The following is an 11,755-nucleotide window of genomic DNA, read 5'->3' as shown; positions in this document are numbered from 1 at the left end:
GGGCTCAAAGTACACGGTTACCAGACGACAGTGATACTAATCGGGAAAAAAATATAACATTTAAAAAATAAATTGGATAAACATATCATGGCTGCAACAATAGCCCGTCTCTAATAAGTCTTTGGTCACGGGTCATAGAAACTTTAGTCTAAAATATTGTAGGAAATTAAAAATTTGCAATATATTCATGAGGTTTCAATAGTCACCGCTATCTCGACATAGGGGGCGCTATAACAGCAGACGATTACACATTACAAAGCCTTAGATTTGGTTTCAATATTTGACTAAGAAACTGATATTTCTTTTTAAAAAAGATACTTGCATTTCTTTTTCAGTTATTCAAACTGGTATTATAACTAACATTTAAAAAAAACTTGAAATTAAATTTGATTTTTGCAGACACTCATAGCTATAAATTCACAAAATGACGTAATATCTAGTCAAAGTTCAGTTTATCACGAATAATTTAAAATCATTGTTTTAAATTTCTAACCCACTGGCAATGCAATCCTTCTGTTAGCAATTTTCTCATTTCTTCAATACAAAGATGTTTATCTGTATTTCAAAATTACATTGCTAAACATTCTGTATCTGATCTTTGCTCGTTATGCGGCTTGAAAATAAAAACACAGTGGTTGTTTTCTGAATATAACGTATTTCAAACATAAAAGCAAGATTTCCAAAAAGTAGAAATTATTTTCTCTTGTTTGACATTGATCTGGTAAGGGACTACACACAATGGCTAACTTCTATGAGATGAAGAATTTATTTTGAATCAAGCAGTCACAGGTCAAAGTTAAAAATTAGTTCCTTGAGTTGAATAATTGCAGACCAAAGTTCATCATTAAATTACTTGAGTAAAGTAAGATTTTCACAAACAAAGTATATCCATTGCTTATGAAAATAAAATTTGTGTCAATCAATAGAAATTGTGAGTTGGCACTGGAAAAGTGTAAAAATTTAGGAATGGTAAGGTTACACAATATTTAAATAGAATACAATGATTTTCTGTGGATTATTTCTTAGAGTTCATCTTTTTGACTGGAGAAATAATCTTCCAACCAAGCATTGGCACCAATGGTCATGATGTTTTGGGGTGCTTTCATAACTTCTATCACGTGATCACTAACCCATGATATGACTTCATTAGTGATAATAATGATTCTATCAGGCCAGGCAGCATAGCTCAATGCAAATGTGTTCTCCATGTTGTCTACTAACACTCTTACTTTGTTATGAGCTGTGTGATTGGTTGTTAGAAGATCTCTATTCAAATCAACCAACATTCTGTAACGAAAGGACAGTAGAATAAGCAAATTAGATTACATTTGGTGTCATTGAATGATGGTGGGATAGAGGAGGGGGAGAGGAAATGAAGGGGGGGAGATGGGAGAAGAGGAGAGGAGCAGAGAGGGGCGGAGGGGAGAGGAGAAGAGAAGAGAAGAGAAGAGAAGAGAAGAGAAGAGAAGAGAAGAGAAGAGAAGAGAAGAGAAGAGGAGAGGAGAGGAGAGGAGAGGAGAGGAGAGGAGAGGAGAGGAGAGGAGAGGAGACTTGCAGTACACTGGGGCATTCTGGGAAGTGAAAACAGTTTTTATGAGCTACGTTCTGTTCTCACAGCTGGATTCAACATTTGTTTTTCGCATTGTTTCAGGGGGTGTAGCTCTTAACAATGGAGGGTTGGTGAAAGTGACTTGTGTGGGTCCTCTAGACATAAAGAAACACGGCTTCGATAAAACCGTCCATACACGTTCAACTAAGTTGAACTGCTCATGCATTGTAACTGCAAGCCGATAATATATTTTGATAATAAAGTGTCTTACTTTGCAGCTTCCACTCTGTCTTCTAGTGTTTGGTGCTGCTTGACAGCGGAGAACTTGTTACCAAAACTCCAGCCGTCTTGTGGATGAGCCTCCAATAGATAGATGAAGACAAAGTCTACACTATCATGGTAGTTCTTAAACATTTGAAGAAGAGGACCACCTTCAATGATGGTCTGAAACACAATAAATACAAGAATGATTAAAGTACGATCAAATGGAATTACATTCTGGTGACGTCACAGCTAGGTGTTTATCTATCATAATTTAGTTTATTTTGTTGTGTTTTTGTTATGATCGGTTGTGTCTTGCACAGGTACTGCACAACTATTATAAAGATTTCGAGATGGTATATTCAGGCTCTTGACCTTGTAAATATTATTTTGCGGACACAAACTGAACAAAGTATTTAAGCTGAAAAACAATAAAATATAAATTTGAGTGGCCTTCTATGTCAGAAAGAAGTATCACCAAGTGTATTACCGAACCATTTATACAGCCATCCCTATAATCGGGAGGGTTTTTTCATGATTGGTCAATTTGTGATGACGTAATCAAATCTTATACATTCATCCTTATGATTGGTCAATTTGTGGTGATGCAATCAAACATTACCCATTCACCCTCATGATTGGTCAGTTTTGTGATGACGCAATTAAATCTTGCACATTCATCGTCATGATGATTGGTCAGTTCTTATGATGATACAATCAAGAAATTTACGTTCATCATCATAATTGGTCAGTTGTTTGTGAAATATTCAAAACTGACGTACTCACCCTCATGATTGGTCAGTTTTGTGAAATATTCAAAACTGACGTACTCATCCTCATGATTGGTCAGTTGTTTGTGAAATATTCAAAATTGACGTACTCACCCTCATGATTGGTCAGCTTTGTGATGATGCAATCAAGACAAGTGGCTTATTAGGACTAGTTTGAAGTGATGGTAATTTGACTCTATTTCTTGTGTCTAGAGCTATGACGTCAACAATAGGTCTTCTGTCACCCACTTGGATTTCCGCTTGCAATAGGTCACTGACCCCCTTCCCAACAAAGTCAAAACATTTCATGATCTGTTGAGAGAAGTAAATAAACGAAGTAAGGACATTAGTTGGCCGTAGGGTGCGATAACAACGATTCATCTGTTGATAAAAATGAATAAACGAAGTAAAGACATGGTTTTGCCGTAGGGAATGGTACCAACGAGTCATCTGTTGATAGACGTGAATAAACAAAGTAATGGCACGGTTTGGCGGTAGGATGCGATAACAACGATTCGTCTGCATTGATAAAAATGAATAAACGAAGTAATGGCACGGTTTGGCCGTAGGGTGCGATACCAACGATTCATCTCAGTAAACGGCTTGAATGACAAGTTTCACACCTGAATGACATTTCTTTTCTATATCTATAAATCTTTTTGCCGTCAATTTCTCACAATTCTCGTCGCATTGTTGTATTGTCGTTGTTTGTTCAATGTATTGATATTTAATGTATTACTATGATGAGAAGTACTTGTACTACTTAATTATGCTAGCTATTTTTTTTTCATTTACATATGGACAGGTTTGTTTTCAGAGTCAGGGATTCAAAATTCAAACACATCTTACAAACGTTTCTTGGTGATTGAGTTGACCTATATTCATTTCTAATGATATAGTTATGAGGAATGTGACCGCAATACAGCTGGCAACCATCGAATTCTAAATATAACACGGGTCGTCATGAATTAGTCTGATAGACCGTGACGCCCTGCACATATTTGTCTGTAAAATAATGACTTATCTCACAGGATGACTATGTAGGAAATTCAAAGTAGGTATGACGTACAATACAGACGGTATCTTCGTCGTAAATCACAGCCCTTTTACGGCACTGTTGTCGTAAATCACAGCCCTTTTACGGCACTGTCGTCAAAACCGAGGCCATGGTTTTATTTACATACAAACGTTATTTATGAATAGCTAATATAATCACTTTGTAGATTAACACAACAGCCAATCAAATTGTCTTGATATTTCGCAGTGTCGGGGACGAAATATCAGCTCTGGTTTGCGAGAATGTGATAATATACATTATGGCCTATATTCTACAGTAAATGTATCTACTACATACTGATGAATGTAGAAAGCTATTGGGAATATCATTACACTGTCTATGCAATTTTAATTTAAGAAAGATTGAGAAAATATATGAAGCCTTTTAACGTAATAATATTACGGACGAGTACACCTGAACCAATTGCAATGTCACATTTACATATTAATCACTTTTTAAGGTAAACTTATAAAACGGCACAAGTCATAATATATAAATGGATGTTGTCGTGACGAGAAGGATCGGAAATTAGAATTCGTGTTTTAAATTTACATAATTTGGTTTACGTACCCAGGGGAATACATTTGAAATTATTTTGTGATAAACTGTAATGACAGTGAATAGGACATTGTCAGTGATGGGAATGGGAGGCAGTGATGGGAGTTAGGGCCAGTGGTGGGAGAAGGGGGCAGTGATGGGAGTGGGGGGCAGTGATGGGAGTTTGGGCCAGTGATGGGAGAAGGGGGCAGTGATGGGAATGGGAGGCAGTGATGGGAGTTTGGGCCAGTGGTGGGAGAAGGGGGCAGTGATGGGAGTTTGGGCCAGTGATGGGAGAAGGGGGCAGTGATGGGAGTTTGGGCCAGTGATGGGAGAAGGGGGCAGTGATGGGAGTGGGGGGCATGTGATGGGAGTTTGGGTCAGTGGTGGGAGTTTGGGCCAGTGGTGGGAGAAGGGGGCAGTGATGGGAATGGGAGGCAGTGATGGGAGTTTGGGCCAGTGGTGGGAGAAGGGGGCAGTGATGGGAGTTTGGGCCAGTGATGGGAGAAGGGGGCAGTGATGGGAGTTTGGGCCAGTGATGGGAGAAGGGGGCAGTGATGGGAGGGGGGGGGCAGTGATGGGAGTTTGGGCCAGTGGTGGGAGAAGGGGGCAGTGATGGGAGTTTGGGCCAGTGGTGGGAGAAGGGGGCAGTGATGGGAGTTTGGGCCAGTGATGGAGAAGGGGGCATTGATGGGAGTTTGGGCCAGTGATGGGAGAAGGGGGCAGTGATGGGAGTTTGGGCCAGTGATGGGAGAAGGGGGCAGTGATGGGAGTGGGGGGGGGGCATCATGGGAGTGGGGGGGGGCAGTGATGGGAGTGGGGGCAGTGATGGGAGTGAGGCGGGGGGGGGGGGTGATGGAGGGGGTTATTTATTGTATTTGTAGCCAAGGAGATATAAAGAGAATGTCTACCTCAAAGTCTGTCTTGTATCTGGGTGCGATGAAGGCAAAATAAGGCACACGTCCCGGCATCAGATCAGGGTCAACACCGTATTCCTGTAACACCTTTCGTTCAGCATCACGACAAACGTCAAACATATCAACATGAAAGCGACTCTTGTTGACCGTATCCACTGCATTGTTGAAATGTCTGGAACAACGACTCTGACATCATCACTTCCCGCATTTTCCTGGACACTTCAAGAACCAATGATCGATTTCCAAGGAATTCGTGTGCGGACATTGCTGAGGGAAGAATGATGAAAACAGTATTATAACTGTTACATTGTAACAACGGTCAATAGATAGATTGATTGATTGATTGATTGATTGATTGATTGGTTGGTTTATCCGGGTATTGCCCAATAACAGGAGGAACGTTCAATGTTAATGCAGGAGGAAACTGGAGTAGCCGGGGAAAATAAAAACCTGCGTTGTTCGGTAGAGTCAAACTGAACGACACTCTTCTTACTTACAGAGTGGTACAATTAGTACAAACCCTGAATGGGTTCGAACCCCGACCGCAGTGGTAAACGGCAAGTGTATTAACCACTCCAGCCGCCAGCAACGTCATACCAGAAAACTTCACACAGTCTCCATAACAAAATAAAAGTTTTTTGAATCAATTCCTGATGAAAAATACAACAACATTGGTTCATTGCTGTGGTGTTCATTTAACTTTACAATACAGTACAATACTATTGTTATACTCTTTATCACATACATGTATACGTAGACGGAAAAAACCATGATGGTCTTTTTTGAATAAAATAGAAGACATTGAACTAATATGATTTACACACGACCCCACTTTATGGAAAATTTCTCGTTCATTGTTCAAGAATCAACTAAAACAGTTAAATGTAGTCACGTGACACCGTACGTGACGTTAGAACAGTAAATTTGAAAACGATTGAGGCAATAGTATTTTATTTTTTGTGAAATTGCTATATTTTGTGACAAGTCACTATATTTTCTGCAGGCACTATGGAGGTTTGTAGACACATGAATTCGTAAAAATAGTTTTTGAAGTAATAATTAAAACAGCCACTTCTGACAAAGAAGCTTTGTCAATGTGTGAAATATCCGATGTATCGTCACTTGAATTTGAATTGTCAAACCAAAGGATGCAGAACAAATCGAACACAATATACGTGCAACCACTAAAATTCCTCATATATTTCAGAGCCGACGACCCCCCCCCCCCCCCACACACACACACAGACACACACAGAGAGACACACACACATACATACACATACACAGACACACACACACACACTTATAGACACACACACATACACACATACACACACACATACACACACACACACACACACACACACACACACACACACACACACACTGCTCGAAACGTCTGTTTCATTTCGTTTATTTCAGGGACGGTGTGAAAGCCGCACTCGCTGCAACTCGAATGTTTTTTTTTTTTAAATCTTTACTTTGGAAGAATAACTTATTCGTAATACCGTACATCATAAACGGTATTGTATTACCTGTGGGTAAACATACTATTTTTTTAGCTGTATACAAGATGAATCAAATCAAATTGAGTTTTGGGTCCGCACCCAAAATCAGCACCGCCAACGTTGATCATGATTTCGACCTGTTCTGCACTACATATGGGTAATATCGATCAAGATTTAAATTTGTCACTAAATTAATAATTACTTGCGGATAATATTGACAGCTTATTAACAGACACGGTGTCTTTTTATAAGTAATTGATCAGATCAATATATCTCAGTTGCAGATAGCTATAGTGCACTATGAATTAGGTAGGGACAAATGAGAGAGAGAGAGAGAGAGAGAGAGAGAGAGAGAGAGAGAGAGAGAGAGAGAGAGAGAGAGAGAGAGAGAGAGAGAGAGAGAGAGAGAGAGAGAGAGAGAGAGAGAGAGAGAGAGAGAGAGAGAGAGAGAGAGAGAGAGAGAGAGAAGAGAGAGAGAGAGAGAGAGAGAGAGAGAGAGAGAGAGAGAGAGAGAGAGAGAGAGGCTGACTTAATAATGAATTATTTACACGAACTTTATTTTCAATGACAGCAATCTGCACAAAACTATTGATTGAAACTATTGGTTGTATGACAATATTGAATGAATTTTGCCACGTCACCATTGCAAGAAGATAAATAATAAAAACAATATATGTGTACACCTCACGTACATAGACACTCTACTGACCTTTGAACTCGGGATTAAAACGGCAGCCCCCATTTTCATTGTTGTTGTTGTCCACGTGATTAGCTACGGTTTGGGGAGGAGCTTTAGGCACTCTAAGCACATCTTCTACCGATACGCCGTTACCTTGACAACCAGTGTTAGCGGTGAATGGACAGCTTTAGATGAATATAGAAACATAATTGTCAGTTATTTGTAAATCGATCTAATATAAATTATTGACTTTTTTTTACTATTATCTATGACTAGTGGTTGCTTACGGAAGTCCCTTGAGATAACATATCTAGGGTTCACATGTCTACTATAGTGGTCTAAATGCTAAGTGTATCACAGCGGGGTCCAACTGTACAGGTCTTTCTGAGGTCATGACGCAATCACTTGTGAGCTAATATTCTATACCAGGATTGTAATATTCTAGTCTAGGACATAGGGGCGTGTAATATTTCATAGATTGTTTTTTTTCCAGGTCTACAGACTAAATATAACAACCTTAAGCTTTTGACTATATATTCCTACCTTTAAGGAGAAAATATTTCTACTAGTATAGCATAGAGATTGATACATTTGTAGCAGCAGAATTCGTACGATATTTTCCAAAGAAAATGGCAATCTAAGCAATAATACGTGCCCATGTGGTCTAGGATGATCATAATACAAAATGATGACGTTGTCAGACGGAGTATATTAAGGAGCAATCCCCGGCAACGGTATTTTTTGAATATCGCCTAAAAACGTTATTATTTTGTATTATGATCATTCTAGACTAGAATATTACCATCCTGGAATAGAATATTAGCTCACAAGTGACAACGGGTCATGATATCGTTTACCTGGGTCTAACTGTATTTGTGACGTCACTAGATCACTGTACCCTTAACTTTGATCCGCCTGTCTTTGATTATACCTTGGAGTAATTATACTGACTCCAAGCTCCAAGATTATACACAATTTCTCAGCTAGAACAGAGATTACAACGACAAAGATAACAACGTTGTAATCTCTGTCTAGCTGAGAAACTATGGTATAATAAATGCTGAAAAGAGCATGCTACTGAACAAAAAATCTGAATTAGTCTCGAAATGTTGCCATCAATTGCAAAGTAAATATTCCCTCGCCAACTATAGAAGTGAACCTCTGTAACTTGTAAGGAATAGTTCAGTCCGACCATCTTGTTACGCAATATATACACAAAACATATCGACCTTGATATATACACTATATCAGTCGTCCGTGATCGCTAAGGAAGTGTGAAACTCTGAGTAACGACTTATCACATCCTTATTCTTTTGAATTAAGTCTATAATGCTCTGCTACTAATATTGCATCAAGCACTGTTCTCGCCAGTGAGACAATGTATACGTGTACATCAAAACACTCGCTATCACATTTTCTTTGGACATTTGGTATATCCAATTCGTTTAAATTCTACGATTTACGTTATTTTGATGTAAAGCTGATTTCAAACACGTGTCTTGACATTTCGAAATTCTAATAAATGACGTCATGGAGATCATGTGACTGGCAGGTAGAACGTTAGCATGTAACAATTCACGGGAAAGTTCGCCAGAATTTTACACGAAAAAAAATAACGAAGTCGGATGTTAATAGTGTAGCTATTTACAGGGAGAACAGTGATAGTACAATATGGCGTTTGACATACTTCTCTGTCAAAAGGGGTGGTGACAGCTTGTGATATCGGTGTCACCCTCTTAAAAGCGAACGTAAAAAATCCACGATCGAGTAATATCAAATACATATAAGTCGGCTTTGGGCAATAAATTATACTGAAATTATACGCTGGGGAAAATCATTTCTTTAAAAAAACATGCTTTGTGATTTTTTTAAATTTACCATATCCCCAAAGAGTTTAAATAGAACCCCTAACTAGAGGACAGTAATACATTAATGTATATGTCTCTATACGTGACGGGACAAGGACACAACTCAATGCTGATTTCCACGGTTGTAGTGTAGGGCAGGTCAGTAGTTTAAAGTTCAAGAGTAAACTTCATATAGTATACACAAATAAATGTTTGTATATATATATATATATATATATATATATATATATATATATATATATATATATATATATATATATATATATATATATATATATATACATACATACATACATACATACATACATACATACATACATACATACATACATACATACATACATACATACATGTTTGTATGCGTTAAATATAAACATACAATGTACTTTTTTTATAACTGAATAAATTATATCGGTATCGCTATCTGTCCTTCAAGTGGATATTGATCTTTGAATAAACTGACAATTTACAATACAATATAACAAGTCACGTGACTTTCCACTATGTCAAAATTAACAATAGCCTAGATAGTGTTCACTCGATCCATATATATATATATATATATATATATATATATATATATATATATATATATATATATATATATATATATATATATATATATATATATATATATATATATATATATATATATATATATATATATATATATATATGTCATAATGGCACAGTGTGACACATTGCCTTCACATCACTAACATTTATTGAAACGATGGCAATTATGGAGTAGTGATATCTCATTGCACACAGACCGGACCCTATACTGCTGTTAATATTGCATCAGCATTCTAATCGAAGTTCAATATTATTACGATTGAATTAAATTATCAATATTGCTGGTGACAAGAATTTGAAATACAGTTTTTATATTTTTGAATTTATACCAAAAAAAATATCAGTAAGAAAATTGCGGGTTGTCACTCTTAACCTCACAGTCTGCTGTCATGTATTACATCGTCATAATGTCCTAATGATATATAGTATCGTGGTATTAGAAAGTTCTTTTCACTACAAAGTACTAGAACAGCTGGAGCCCAGTCTCTACTATGCTGCAAGACCTTCGTAGCAGCTTAGCTTGACTATAAACAGTGTAACATATATATCACAATTTCTGCATTCTTAACTTCGAGGAAAATAAGAGTCATTCATGTATATTAGACAGTTATAAAATGAGTCATTTTTACCGGTTGTAAGTGTTTCCCTTGAACGAGCCAAAGCACTATGTAAACATCACTACAACACGCGCAACATGACGTGTTATTTTTTGCTCATGACCTGTCAGTCGAGGTGAAACGGAATTTTCCTTAAAGATTAATTTTCCTCTAAGAATTACTGTCGTGAGTCATGCACTTACCTTCCGTCCGCTGCTTCAGCAAAACCATTGCAGTGACTATGATAGACGTCAAAGTTGGGTAAAAATGTCAAAATGACAAATACTGAGAGAACTGCCGTACGATACATTTTGGTTAATCACGCGGCATGATGCTCCAGCTGTTCAGACGTATGTATTTAGGAGACGCTTATAACATAACATGAATATTAAGATTTGGGGTCACAGTGAAATTAACATATTCATGAGTTCAATTCAACTATGACATGCCCTGTTCCACATACATAACGTACCGCGTATATTTCATAATGGCAAGTTTATATACAGTATTTAAAAAAAAATCACCTGTGTTGGTAAACCGTAGTATATTATAACGGTACGGTGAAGAAATGTGAATGGCTTGTCATGTTCAATGAGTATAGTGTATACGTTTCGGGGGGGCGGGGGGGGGGGCGGCGAAGTACTATATATATATATATATATAATTATATCTATATATATATACATATATGTATATATATATAAATATATATATATATATATATATATATATATATATATATATATATATATAAATAGTTTATATATATAAATATATATATATATATATATATATATATATATACATATATATATTTATATATATATATATATATATATATATATATATATATATATATATATATATATATATATATATATATATATATATATATATATATATATATATATATATATATATATATACATAATTGACCATAAATTATGTTCTTGTATGACGTAATTTCGTGTCAAATAAATTATACTCTACTTTACTCTACTATATATTATGTATATATATATAATGCATATAAAATTACATGTATATACATTATACATATATATTTATACATATACATACGAGAGTGATTGAGAGCGAGAGAGAGAGAAAGAAAGAGAGATGAAATACAATGAGGTAGAAGGACATGATTCAGGATATTCACGCTAAATTTGGTCTTTGATTGATTTAAACTTAACTTTGTACAAAACAAAACATAAAAGTAACTTTAACTTGTAAATGTCAAAGTTAAATCTACACCATGTCGTGAATGTGCTAATTTTGTTTGACCTTTTTGAAGTGCCAGGGCAGTGTTCAGGTATAGATTGTTCATGTGATAGCCAATGAAAGGCCAGATGATGCAAGTTATATTTGCCTTTTACCTCAGGTGAGGGGGTGTGTCCTGGCTGTCAATAACCATATTCAGGGGTATTGTTCACA

At 36.6% G+C, this 11,755-nt stretch overlaps 1 pseudogene across 1 annotated transcript; it reads right to left on the bottom strand.

The window, feature by feature from the left end:
• Window positions 1-853: 853 nt before the first annotated feature.
• LOC144453064 (uncharacterized) lies at window positions 854-10,659 on the bottom strand (annotated as a pseudogene). The gene is made up of 6 exons (XR_013482387.1): window positions 10,522-10,659; window positions 7,309-7,463; window positions 5,086-5,358; window positions 2,695-2,892; window positions 1,821-1,993; window positions 854-1,287 (listed from the first exon to the last, which is right to left on the bottom strand). The product of XR_013482387.1 is annotated as an uncharacterized LOC144453064 (transcript).
• Window positions 10,660-11,755: the final 1,096 nt, after the last annotated feature.

The sequence above is a fragment of the Glandiceps talaboti genome, chromosome 23, assembly GCF_964340395.1.
Source record: "Glandiceps talaboti chromosome 23, keGlaTala1.1, whole genome shotgun sequence".
Classification (NCBI taxonomy): domain Eukaryota; kingdom Metazoa; phylum Hemichordata; class Enteropneusta; family Spengelidae; genus Glandiceps; species Glandiceps talaboti.
Note: the sequence above shows the minus strand (reverse complement) of the source record. Positions and strands in the feature narration are given on the sequence as shown.